Genomic DNA, 13603 nt, shown 5'->3' on the forward strand with positions numbered 1-13603 from the left:
TTTTCTAAACTTTGGATGTGTTCAGCTCTTCTGCTGGCTGAGTATATATACCACAACAGAGAAAGCAACGGGAGCCTAGTGTGGTGTGGGTGGAGTAGGACCAGAACTGAAAAGAAACCACTGGGTTTGGCCAGTAAGAGGTTATCAGTGGCCTCAACAAGAACAGTTTCCTTCATTTGTGGAGACAAAGGACAGACTGATGACAGACACAGACACATGAGTTGAAAAATAGACTGCTCTTTCAAGAGGTTGGGTAGGAAAGGGAAGGAGAGAACTAGAAAGGGCCGTGAGGGGACAGGGGGCACAGACCAGGCTTGCTGCCTTCAAGGAGCCTCCATGAGAGGGTAGAAGGAGGAGGGGAATGAGAGATCTAAAGTGTGGGGAAAGGAAGGAACAATGGACATGCTAACAGGGAATACCCAGAAGAAGAGTTGGGACATGATGCTGGGCACCAGTGTAGGGCTGGGTGACTGGTGGTGAGCGCAGCTAGGGCTCAGAGCTCTTGAAGCTGGCTCCTTCCTAGCCTCTTCAGTTACAACACAGCCTGTTGGTCTCTGCGCCTTGCCTGTCTGGATTTCCATCTGGATTTCTCTGACTCTCCTGTGAGGTCAAGAACCACTCCAGCTTTATCCTGTGGCTCGAGCACACCCAAGCTTTTGTAGATGTTTGTTGACTGAATAAATGGAATTTCTTTGTAGGAAAGAGGTCAAGTCCTTAGCTGATCGCGGAGGGAATGGAGACCGGGGAGAGTGACTAATATTTGGAGCAGTGGCACGGGAAATGGGCCAGGGCAGTGGCTAGGAGCAAGCCTCGAATTTCTAAGCAACTCTGGGAGGTCTGCTGAGCATGGAAACGTTGGGAGGGGGTGCTGTCACACAGCATGGCTGTGACACTATTTTTTTACTCTCCTGCAACTCCAGGCAGGGCAGGAGCATGCGGAGCAAGCAGATGGGTTTTTTGTAATGTGAGTTGACCTGCTGTCATTCTCTCAGTGGAGGCCTGGAAGAGTTAATGTCACTCCCTGAGGCCCTGGCTTCATTCCTAGAGAGTGTTTCTGCCTTGGGTGGGCTCGTCTTTTGTGTTTGTAGCCGCTGTGACCAGAGCAAATTAGTGTGTAAGCCTCAGCCCAAATGTAATCCCCTGGGAAGCCGTCTCCTTCCCTCTCCCGCCTTGCCTCCTCCTCCTCCAGGTTCCCTGGGTACTGTGAATCCCCCTAGGAAGCCTGGGCTGGACTGTGTCAGCCAGGGTGGGGCCTGCATTGGGAGGGTAAGAGGCGGGTTAGGGCATCAGGGATTCTCCAGCAGGCTTTCAGCAGGATCGCTGAGCCACAGAGAGAAGGAACCGTAGTGTTAGTTGGGACCTAGAACCCCAAGGTTCTGGAAGCCAGCAGAGATCCAAACACAGGCAGGTGAGGAGAGTGAGATAGCCCTCAGGGGACAAGGTGGAGGGTGGCAGGGAAAGACCACAGCAGGTTGCTGGCACAAGGTGCCTCAGTATTTGGGCTTAGTAATGCTGCTAGTTGTGCCTTTTTATTTGGCTCCCAACACATTTTGCTTTGCTAAGGGCAAATTCTTTTTTTTTTTTTTTTTTTTTTAAAGATTTTATTTATTTGACAGACAGAGATCACAAGCAGGCAGAGATGGGGGCAGAGAGAGCGGAAGGGAAGCAGGTTCCTTGCCGAGCAGAGAGCCTGATGCGGGGCTTGATCCCAGGACCCTGGGATCACGACCTGAGCCGAAGGCAGAGGCTTTAACCCACTGAGCCACCCCGGCACTCCTGAGGGGAGATTCTTAAAGGGGTGCCCAGGTTCAGCCATATAGTGTTATAATTAATAACGTTTATGTTTGCATGTCCAGTAACCATGCCTTATCCTCATGCCCTCAGCACACAGTATGTGCTTGGTAAGTCTTTGTTTTGCGAATGACTAAATGACCTCATTCAGTCCCAAACCTTCTATAATCATACTCACATGGGCCAGCAGGACCTCGAGAAGCCGGCCAGTCCATACCGTTCACTTCAGGAAGGACAAATTCTAAAGGTCCCATATCTGCAAGTTATCAGAAAAACGAACTCTTCTATCTCAAATGAACTCTGTCTGGCCTGGAGTCAGAACAGACTACTTTATTTCATTTTTTCAGTCAAGTGTCGCTGATAACACAAGGTTACATTAGTTTTGGGTGTGCAACATAGTGACCTGACAGCCTGGGGCGTTATGCTGTGTTCACCGCAAGTATGACTACCATCGGTTACCATACAACGCCATTTCAGTTACCATTGACTCTCTTCCCTATGCTGTGCCTTTGTAACCAGGAGCCTCTACCTCCCACTACGCTTCAGCCATGTTTTACCCTCCACCCACCGTCCCTGCCCCTCTGGCAACCATCAGTTTAGAACAGATTCACTCTTGTGACTCCAGGCACCTCCCCAATAGCCATTCTCCCCTTCTTTCTGACAGGATTCCAATTTTGTTCAGATAGCAATGCTTCCAGCCCTCAGGGACAAATCATTAGGGTTTGTCATGTGGGAAATTATCCTGATGTGATGCAGCTTCTAAGGACTCCACCAGGCAAGCTCATCAGAGGTCATGAACAGAAGGACTTAGAGACCCATTTAAGATGGTTGAATCACTCAGTTTAAGGATTCAAATTAAGGCTTGCAGGGAGAAGCAAGGGGAAAGAGCTGAGCAGGGGAACCCACTTCAGGTAAGGTGTAAGTGCAGTGGAAGGAGCCGACTGTCGGAATCCTGTGTTCCCTCATGTTCATGTTCTCCACCTATTTGCTCCCTCCCTCCCACCATCTTTCCTCACTGACAGTGTGGTCATAAGAACCAGAGTTGAGGTTGAACAGAGGTGCTCAGCAAATGGAAGGTTCCTGGACCAACATAGGTTTTATCAAAGAAATATGGGGCAAGTGCCCTTGGCTACAACCATAGCATGCGGATGACCCGATGGGCAGCTAGGGAAGAGCACACAAGGAAGGGACCGGAATGGGATTGTAATGAGCATCACCGAGGGGGTGGGGGGGCATCCCCACCTGGGGATGGCAGCTGTCAATCTGGAATTAGCACGATCCTAACCTTATAGCTTGGTTTTTCCGATCCTTTCTGTGTACAAGTAACATCCTTATGTTCTTGTATCTTAAATCTATGTTCAATGTCCATATGTTTCATTTATTCTATGTCTAGCACGTCTTGCAAGTTACCAACTACTGTCTATACTTAACACATTTTATGAATTTTGCCTGTCTTTTATTTTTCTTGCCTTCTACAGCAGACTTCAGTATTCTCAGTAATACAGCCAACACACATTATATTCATCTGAGCCAACTTTTGGCAATCCCAGAACTTCTGAGGGGGCATGTGGCTCATCTCTGGTCAGTGAGACTCCAGGAGGAATTTTAGGGGGCTTCTGGGAAAGATTTTCTTCCCTGACAAAAAGCAAAAGCAATGTAGGGAAGAAATTCTTTGTCCTCTTTCCTCCCTCCATGTGCTGCAGCAATGAAATCATGGCTGGCACATAGTAGACAAATGGTTGAATGGGTGAACGAATAGTGCCAGTGCCCAGCCTTCATTTCTGTGACTCTGAAGTCATGCTTTGTCTTCTGATCAAGCTTCATTCCTAAATCCAGGGTTGGGAAGGTGGAAGCAGGGTAATGAAAACATATCTTGTGATGATCATTTAATAATAATAATAATATTAACAATGATAATAAATTAACCGCAGCTTCCATTTATTGAAAGTTTACTGGTCAGGAACAGTTCTAAGCACACAATAACCACACAAGGCAGAAACGACTACCACCTTGTTTTGCCTATTAAGACGCAGAGTCACAGAATGTAAAGCAAGTTCCCTGAGCTCACTCAGCAGGCTGGTGGTGGCCTTGGAAGTGGGATCTAGACACCTTGAGCTCAGAGTACACACACTTAGACACAACGCCATCTGTGTAAGTTTCCCATTGCTTCTGAAAATCACAATAGTGGGGCTTTACGTGACACAAATTTGCTGTCATACAGTTGGGGAGTTCAGCAGCCCAGCACTGTCTTCCTGGGCTAACTTTAAGGAGTTGACAGGGCTGCCTGTGGTCCTTTTGCAGGCTACAGGGTGGAGAACCTCTCTCTGCCTTTTCTAACTCTAGAAGTGGTCTGAAATCCTTGCCTTGGGGCTGCATCATTCTGAGCTCTGCTTCCTTGTTACATCTCCTTCTCTGATGCTCCTGATTCTCTCTTGCAAGACTCATCCTTACATTGGGCCCATCTGGATAATCCAGGAAAATTTCTTTGTCTCAAGGTCCTTAACTTAACCACATTTACAAAAACCCTTTTGCCTTGTAGGGGAACATATTCACAGGTTGTGAGGTTAGGACAGGGATGTCTTTGGGCGGTCATTATTCTGCTTACTCCACCATACTGCCCATGCAGGGCCTGGACTGATGGGCCCCGAGTCCTGCGGCAGAAGTTCTGTCACACACCAAGGAATGGAGAAGGGTGCCCTCAAACCTTTGTCTGTTTTCCCAAGACCTTTCCTGAGCAGGGGAGGAATACTTGGTGAAGCAGTAATATGAACCACGCAGGGGAGTCATGGGGCCTTGGCCTCTTGTCCATCAGCTCATCTAGATTGCATTCTGCATGTTGACTAGGTCCTTAGTTCTGCTTCGTTCCTCAGTTGGCTGGCCTCATCTTTGTGTGTGTGCGTGTGCGTGTGTGTGTGTTTTCCTTATTGCTAACTCATTTCTATTTTTTTTTTTTAAGATTTTATTTATTTATTTGACAGAGAGAGATCACAAGTAGGCAGAGAGGCAGGCAGAGAGAGAGAGAGGAGGAAGCAGGCTCCCTACCAAGGAGAGAGCCTGACTTGGGGTTTGATCCCAGGACCCTGGGATCATGACCTGAGCCGAAGGCAGAGGCTTTAACTCTCTGAGCCACCCAGGCGCCCCATTCATTTCTATTTCTATTTCAAATTCAAGTTGGAGTAATTTCTTTGAGGTCCCTTGAATTCATTCCTCCAGTCTCCCTGGCAAACCCTTTGGTTCCAGGGAAAACCTTACCTCTCAGCTATCTTGACACAGACTCATTGGTTTCTCTGGATTCCTTCCAGTCACAGCCATTTCCAGACCCAGCTTGTGTGAATGGATTCCCCCCACCACTGTGGCTTTCAAGCTTATTTTCCATTGCAGAGGAAGCCTCCCTTGAAGTGAAAGCCCACTGTATGAGGCCAATGGAATGGAGCTGTCTTCGGCAGGGAGGGGTGTCCAGCTCCTCTCACTGGACCCCTTCCCCTCCGCCCACTTTTGCACGTCTCCTCTGGGCCCAGGTTGAAAACCATCCTTCTGCAGACTGATTTGCTTCTCCCCAGTTAACTATCTCATTTCCTCGTGGCTTGCTTCCTTGAGTTCCTTGGCCAGCAGGAAGCTTTTGTCTTCTCTCCACATCCCTCATGCTCTTTGAAGGTCACATTTCCCCAAACAAACCTAGCTTCTCAGATGGGTCCGGAGGTGGGGCTGCTTCTCACCTGCTTGCCTCTCACCTGTTCAGCCTTCAGGGAGGGAGACCATGCTGAAAAGGGCAGGCCAGCTAGCTGCACATCAGCTGGTCTCTCCTGCATGTGAATGTTTTACATCCTTCATGTCCACAGGCCGTAGTTTGCAAGAAGGAGCAGAAATGTTCCGGAGCTCCTTGGAGGAGCAGAAATGCTTCCATCTCAGGGAGGCTGGAGTCCATGGGCTGTTAGGAGATGAGGGTAGGGGCAGAGCCGTGAGCAGGATCTTCTGACAAGTCTATGAAGCCCTTTGTAAAGTTGGTATCGAGCCCTGTCCTCGGGCCCTCCAAGCCAGGTTTGGAGTGGGCTGTCTTCCCCACCGGGCAGCTCTGGACCACAGGGACTGCTTTAGGAATCCCTAGGGACTGGGACTGAGGAACTGTGGGTGTCCCTGTGGGCCATTTATTGAGGGCATCCTGGACCTCCTGAAACACACAAAACTTAACTTTCCAGGCCTCTCACTCACGTGGGTCTTTTCCAAGTTCCGTTCCTTTCTCATTCTAAATAAATAATTACTTCCATACCTAATCTTGTATTTAAAATTGTGTATTCTCTTTCTCACAGAAAGCCTTCCAAATTCTAGAAGCTTCAGACCCCCTAAAACCTGGATGTGTCCCTGCAAACCACAGTCTCAGGGCTCTCCCAGGACACCCAGGGACCCATGCTCTCAGGGATCCCTAGGGGAGGCAAAGATGCTCATCTCCAAGGCTTTTCAAGGCATTTGGAGTACTTTGTGTACAGGATGTCTATGACAGATGTTCTGGCAGAAGGCAGGGGGGCCTAAGTTCTGAAATGCTTCTTGTCCCATCTGCAGCATGCAGGTCCCACTGTGGAAACCCAGGAGACTAGGGAAGGCCTGCTTTCTGCTGGGTGCTTGCCCTTGGGCCACACGGCTCCTACATCCCACTTTGGATAGTCTTTCTGGAAGGAGGAGTCAACATTGTCCCTTCTCTCCAGGATGGCTTTTCCATCAGGCCAGGACTCCTGGTCTAGGCTCCAACCTGGCAGTACTGGTACCTGACTTCAATTCCTAAATCTAGCTCTAAGAGTCATATCCTACGAAATGGGTGAGTTTGCCTATCAGGGGCATCTCAGGAGTTGGGAACTCAGCGCCTAGGACCCAGTCGGCTTTGCATTGTTTCATAGTCACTGACTCAAGTCAGATCTACAAAGCAAGTGATAGCTAACACCGTTATATGGTTTCATTTTAAAGATTTATTTGAGAGAGAGAGAGAGAGAGCGAGAGAGAGCGAGAGCACAAACAAGGAGGGGCAGAGGATGAGAGAGAGAGAATCCCAAGCAAACTCCCCACTGAACATGGAGCCCGGACGCAGGGCTCAATGTCACAACTCTGAGATCATGACCTGAGGAAATCAAGAGTCAGGTGCTTAACTGACTGAGCCATCCAGGCACTCCAGCAAACACAGTTTAAAAAATGTATATGGACACTTCTAGAAATAGATAGTGGATTAAAGCTTCCTCATAGAATTTCTCTTTCTCAATCCCTAACAAAAGACAGTAGACAAAACCACAGGGGAAATTTACTATCAGTAACCAATACAATAAACTTCAAATTTGACATCCAGAGAAAGATACAAAAGATGACATGGAGTGGCATAGAACATTTCTGCTCTCTCCCCTGTCCTGAACCCCTAGAAATGAACATAATCCTGAACATTCTCCCTAGTGCTCCTGAATCTGGAAGGAAACAGATGTGAGTCATGCCCTCATATTCTTCCTCTTCTGAATGAACCATATTAAAAAGTGTGCTGGGGAGAAATAGGGGAAGCAGAGAGCATGACCCATGGAGCTGACTCAGTTGATGGAAAGAAAACCCCTTAGAACAACACTCCAATTTGAGAAATTGACACAAACCTGAGTTTCCCCTTTCCTTACAAAAAGTATGTAAGATCCCCCTCTCGGTCCCCAATCAAATGACCTGAGCCTTGTGCAGGACGTTAACCAGAACCTCAGGACAGTCGCACACGCACGCATTCCCACAAGGGCTGCCCTCTGCTTCAACTGAGCTTTCCTCTTTCCCCTCCTCCACTTCTGACTACGAAAAAGTGTACAAAATCCAAACACTCTGCCTCTCACTTAGCTCAGAGGGAAAAACAGACTGATCTCAAAGAGTGAGGACATAGTCAATGAGTTCTTCTCTCCTGCCATCATGTTACAGCAGCAGAAGGTAAGTCTGGATGGAGCCACCAAATCAGATGAAAAGAAATGGAGGCAAACACATGGCAGCTCATAATTAATAAGTAGAGGGAAAACAGTAAGCAAAAGGCAAAGGTTCCTCAACACCCCCATCACCCCACCCTGCCCCGACCAAAGGAAATTGCTTTCAATTGCTTCACAGAGAAAACAATAAGAACATGAATTTAATAACTGAAGGCTCAAAGATAGGGTGATAAAATGAGAATTGATAGCAAGGAAACAAATTGAGGACAAAAACAGCATCATGTTAGAACAGATAACTTAGAACGAACAAGAGAGGCAACTAACCACACCGAAACTTACATTACTGAATTGAGGCAGCTAAACAGAGGTAAAGAGATTTAAGAAACTGGAATTAATAGAAATGGAGTACATACAAAGATGATCCAGTATAAGGATTTGTTGGTATCCTTGAAGGAGGAAAATAAAACAACAACAACAACAACAACAACAACAAAAACAGAGCCAAAGGAGAGTGTCTAATGCAGAAAAAATGTAAATTGCAGATTGAAAGACCCATTATTTCCAGAAAAGCTTGATTCAGAATGTTTAATACTAAGACATGTCTTAGTTAAACTGTTTAACTAAAAAAAAGTGATGGAAAGTGACTCCTTTAGGCATATAAGCAGGAAAAAGAGGTCATCTACAAGGAGGAAAAATCAGACTTGTCTCAGATTTCTTCCAGAGAAAAAAGTGCAACACCTACCATATTCTATGCGAAAGAAGGGGAGACCTGAGAACATTACCATCAGCCAAAATCTGGTTCCAATGTAAAGGCAACAGGCACACATTCTTAAACATCCAAAATCCTTCTTGATGAAATAAGGTAACGATGAAACTCAGTCCACGAAGAGATAAATTGAAATAAAGAGCTTGCAAATGGAGAAGCCTTGATAAAAAGCTTGGAATTAATTTAAATCTAGATTCTATACCAAGTAACTATGCAATTATGTTTTGGTTTTTTTATTTTTATTTTTTTTTGCAATTATGTTTTTACAGAACAGATACATTTCTCATAAACCTGGAGGATGTAATGACTACAATATAAGTAAGGGAGATGGAAAAATGGAAAGAATCATAAGAGATGATTCTAAGATGCCTTTGCATGCCGACATGTGAAATTGTTATTTTTTTAAAAAATGACTGAATATCTTAATGTTTTTCACCATTTTTGTTTACCCTCAGAGGTACCCTTCAACGAGTAATGTCTCTTGTGGTCAAGAAACATTACTTGAAGGTTCACTCTTCCTTCAGTTTCAAGTAGAATTAAATGTAATACTTTGAATTCAAATAGCATCTGTAGTATGGTCCAGTTCTTATGAAGAAGCTCTGTGACCTTCCCTCCTATCTTTATGCACAGAAAGTTTTCTGGGATGATGTGATGTTATGGTTATTTCTATGGTCGATTCTGAAAGGTCGTATACAGCTGATTATTTTCTTGCTTGTCACTTTTTAATATTCTAATTTTCTGATACATCTATGAATACAAAAATTTTAAATATTAGAAACAAAATGTTCTCTGGCTCCTCACTGAAAGAAAAAAAAACAAACTTGGCAGAGGGATGCTATTTCCCAGTGTCTACTCTCTTCACATTTTATAGACTTTTTAGCATATACTTGATGACCAGTATACAGACCCTGTTTCCCAACTGGGGTTCTGGCTTATAGGATATAGGCATACATACCATGCTGCAGCTTTCGGCTCATTGGAGAGTACCTGCTCATTTTCTCTTTATCACTTTCATTCCTTCCTGCTGTCTGGAATGCAGATATCACTATATGGGACCATGAGGTAAAGACCTTGCAAAGCAAAGGGACACAGAAGGTACGTAGAATGTCACATCACCTAGACTGCCTTTGTGGATTAGCGTGAAGAAGAAACTTCTATTTTGGGATGCCTGGATGGCTCCGTTGGTGAAGCCTCTGCCTCCGGCTCAAGTCATGGGTCCCAGGGTCCTAGAATTGAGTCTCATATTGGGCTCCCTCCTTAGCTGGGAGTCCACTTCTCCCTCTGCCTGCTGCTTCCCCTGCTTGTGCACTCTCTCTCTCTCTCTCCCTCACAAATAAATAAATAAATAAATAATTTTAAAGAAGCTTCTATCTTGAGGAAGAATGGAACCAAATTCTAACTGACCCACAGACCTACCCATACACATATAGAAATCTAGGCTATGATGCTATTTGCACTGTACATCAGTGGGGAAAAACAAAGCAATTGGCTTGGCACGTGAATAAACAAATCACTGATGCATCTAAATGTGACAAAAATTTTAAAAATACTTTTTTTTAAAAGATTTTGTTTATTTATTTGAGAGAGAGCACAAGCAGGGTGAAGGGCAGAGGGAGAAGCCGACTCCTTGCTGAGCAGGGATCCTGATATGGAACTCGATCCCAGGACTCCAGGACCATGACCTAAGCTGAAGGCAGATGTCCAACCGACTAAGCCACCCAGGTGCCGTAAAAACACTTTATAAGAAAATACAAAGGGAGTATCTTTATGAATTTCAGAGAGGGAAGTATTTTTTAAAAAGAGGTTTTATGGTGAAAATCATAAAGGAAACAACAGGTAAACTTTACATGCCAACTTTTTAAACTTTTTGTATGACACAGGAAACTACGAAACAAATGTAAAAGATAAGCAACAGTGAAGTCTGACATGTTCAAGTTCAGTGTGGTGCTGGATGCGTATGGGGGGTGGGAGCAGAGGGGTGGTCAACTAAATTTGAGGAGAACTGCATATTCATTCCCTTTACCTCTCATATAGTGACAATGCATATTAGCTTCTCAAAAGACCTGAGAACTTCTACAGAAATTACTTTTTTTTTTCCTGTGTGGAACTCAGCATTCATACATGCAGTTATTTATTTAACTGTGGGGTCACTGTGTGTGTGTGTGTGTGTGTGTGTTTAGTATCTATGAACTTCTCCTGCATGTATCGGGAACACATGAAAATGTTGCCATAAGAAATAACACTTTGCTTTTTGTGTGAGAAAGGATTGTTGCATTCACCTTTGTGTCCCCACAGGAACCTCTTTTTTTTTTTTTTAAGATTTTGTTTATCTGACAGAAAGACACACAGCGAGAGAGGGAGGCAACACAAGCAGGGGGAGTGGGAGAGGGAAAGCAGACTTCCAGCAGAGTAGGGATCCCAGGACTCTGGGATCACGACCTGAGCCAGAGCCAGGGCTCAGTCAGATCTGAGCCAAAGACAGACGCTTAACAACTGAACCACTCAGGTGCTGCCTGCCGCCTGCCCCCCCCACCCCAACAGGTAACTCTTACTCCTTCAGTAGTTTTGACCAGTATTAGCATTGGAGGGAAGGGGAAGGAAGTGTAGAGGGTGGAGAGGGAGGACGAGGAGGAGAGGAAGAGAGAAGAGGAAGAAGATGAAGAAGGGGAAGGGGAAGAAGAAGAAGAAAGCAAGAAAAAGAAATTTAGGGTTTGGGAGTAGGTATAAATTCGCGTAGTAAAGTAACATATCCCAAGAGAAGGAAGTCAGCTGTAATTTGGGTTTTACCTCTCACAGCCATCAGCTGGGACTACTAGAAGCAGACATTATGAAACATGACCAACTAGGGAAAAAAGATCATTTTAAAGATAATTTAGGGAGCTCCTGGGTGGCTCAGTAGGTTCAGTGTCTGCCTTAGGCTCAGCTCATGATCTCCCCGTCCTGGGATCAAGCCCTGCACCAGGCTCAGCTGAAGTCTGCTTCTTTCTCTCTCTGCCTCTCCCCACTGCTCCTTCTCTCTCTCACACTCAATCTCTCTCAAATAAATAAATAAATGATCTTTTAAGAAAAAAAATTTAGGGCCGATTTCAGAGAGTTGTAAGGCAGAAAATGGCATTTGTGACAGATATCCTGCCAGTTATGGAGGAAAAAAGGAAAGAGCAAATATGGTCTAGCATGGTCAATTCAACATTGATCTCCGTCTCTTTCTCTCTCTGTGTGTCTGTCCGTCTGTACTCTGACATTAAGGCCTTTATAGTCTTTCTATTTTTCTAATATTTTATTTGATTTTTTAAAAGATTTTATTTATTTATTTGACAGAGAGAGAGAGAGCGCATGCACGTAAGTAGGGGGAGTGGCAGGCAGAGGGAGAAGCTGAGCAGGGAGCCCGAGGTGGGGCTCAATCCCAGGACCCTGGGATCATGACCTGAGCTGAAGGCAGATGTTTAACCAACTGAGCCACCACCGAGGGACCCCTAAGGTTTTATTTCTAACTAATCTCTACCTGTAATGTGGAACTCAAACTCACAACCCAGAGATCAGGAACTTCAGTCTCCACCGACTGATCCAGTCAGGCGCCCCAAAGCCTTTATAGTCTAGAGAGAGAGATTTTATTAAGCATTTTATTTCAAGTATAGTTTAAAGCCCTTTCCTTATTTTGTCTCATTTAATCCTTTAAGAGAGGTACTCTACTTCTTATTTTTAGCATGAGGAAAAAGACGAACAGTTAATTGTGTAAAGTTAAAAAGTTATCAAGGGATTGGGGGCAGAATTCCAACACAGGAGGTTTGCCATTGGTCCAACTCACTTTACCACTGCTTTGCCTATTTCTTGCAGATAACTACTATATAGCATATGAAACACCATGATAGAGAGGAACAAAGTGAATACATTGAGTCCAAAAGGACCAGTGGAGCCAGTTCACTTCAGTGACAAGCTACCGTTTGTCTAGAAGAGAAGAGAAAACCATTTCAGGGTAGGAAGGTCACCTACCTACCAACAAGCCAGTGGAAGGGCAGGAAAGGGGCTCCTTTTAAATCCAGATGTGCCAAGTCCAGATATGGTCTTTGGGTACCTTGAGCCAGCACAAGTTTCTGAGCAGGAGGGAGAGGCCTGGTTTTTTCTCAGAAAGATATTAGGAGTGATGAGGAGAAGGTATGGAAGGTGGACAGACGGAGATGAGGCCAGTGGAGGAGCAGGAGGCAAACCCTGCCATATTTTCAAAGAGAAAGAAAGGCAGAGGGAAGGGTAAGAAAAAAAGGGCAGTTTTAGAGTTGGAGGTGGATTTTGCTTGCTGAAGCCATTGGCTTTGGCGAAGTGGTCTTTTTCTGAGATTTGTGCACATTTTGAGGAGCGAGGTTAGCAGAGAGAATGCGCATGCATTGGGATCTGTTATTCTCTTTGCACAGGGCCCAGATTCCATTAGGACGTCTCCCCCAAATCCCTGGAGCAAGCAGGGTGATGACAACTTGCAATCTGGTGCCTTGGCCGTGGAGGTGAAATAAGCATCCTGCGCATTCCTTGCGCAAGAAGTCAATTCGCAGGAGCTGAAGGCTGGTCTCTTCCCGGGAAGGCCGCCGGGCCGGACTCGCGGGTCCCGCCCCGGGTCCCGCCCTGGCTCCGATGGGAGCATCAGGTGGGGGCCAGGGCAAGGGCACACGAGGCTCAGGCGGCCTCTCCTGTCCCCGATGGGCAGCAAGTAGCCCGTCGACACTCTGTCCAGTGGTCCCAGCGCATTTGCAGGCTCGGACGGGGTGGAGGCGCCTTGGCGGGGAACCCCTAGGCGCTCGTAGTGCCCCATTCTCTTCGCCATGGAAGCGGCTTCCTAGCGCGCGGAGCCCTGTCACGACCATCCGGGCTTGGCCCCAGCTTCCCAGAGAGGCGCGCACTGGCCCTTGGCCCCCCAGGCACTGCCCTCCCGGCCCCCCAACTCGCGGACTACAAGTCCCAGCAGGCCCCGCAGCTTGCACCTCCCGCCTCGCAGCGGAGACCCCCGGCGGTCCAAGCCGGGCTCTGGCTGCGCTCGTGGCGGGGCCGGGCGGGGAGGCCGGTCCCGCGGGCGGGGGCGGGGGCGGCTCCGCGACTTCTCCCGCCGCCGCCGCCAAGGGGAGTTTCCAGGAAGTGG

General features: G+C 46.5%; 1 long non-coding RNA gene across 1 annotated transcript; it reads left to right on the plus strand.

Moving 5' to 3' along the window:
• Positions 1-6920: 6920 nt before the first annotated feature.
• Positions 6921-13415, plus strand: LOC116586595. Its single transcript, XR_004284079.1, has 3 exons — positions 6921-9576; positions 12316-12454; positions 12888-13415. It is a non-coding gene; the product is annotated as an uncharacterized LOC116586595 (long non-coding RNA).
• Positions 13416-13603: the final 188 nt, after the last annotated feature.

The sequence above is a fragment of the Mustela erminea genome, chromosome 3 (genome assembly GCF_009829155.1).
Source record: "Mustela erminea isolate mMusErm1 chromosome 3, mMusErm1.Pri, whole genome shotgun sequence".
Classification (NCBI taxonomy): Eukaryota; Metazoa; Chordata; class Mammalia; order Carnivora; family Mustelidae; genus Mustela; species Mustela erminea.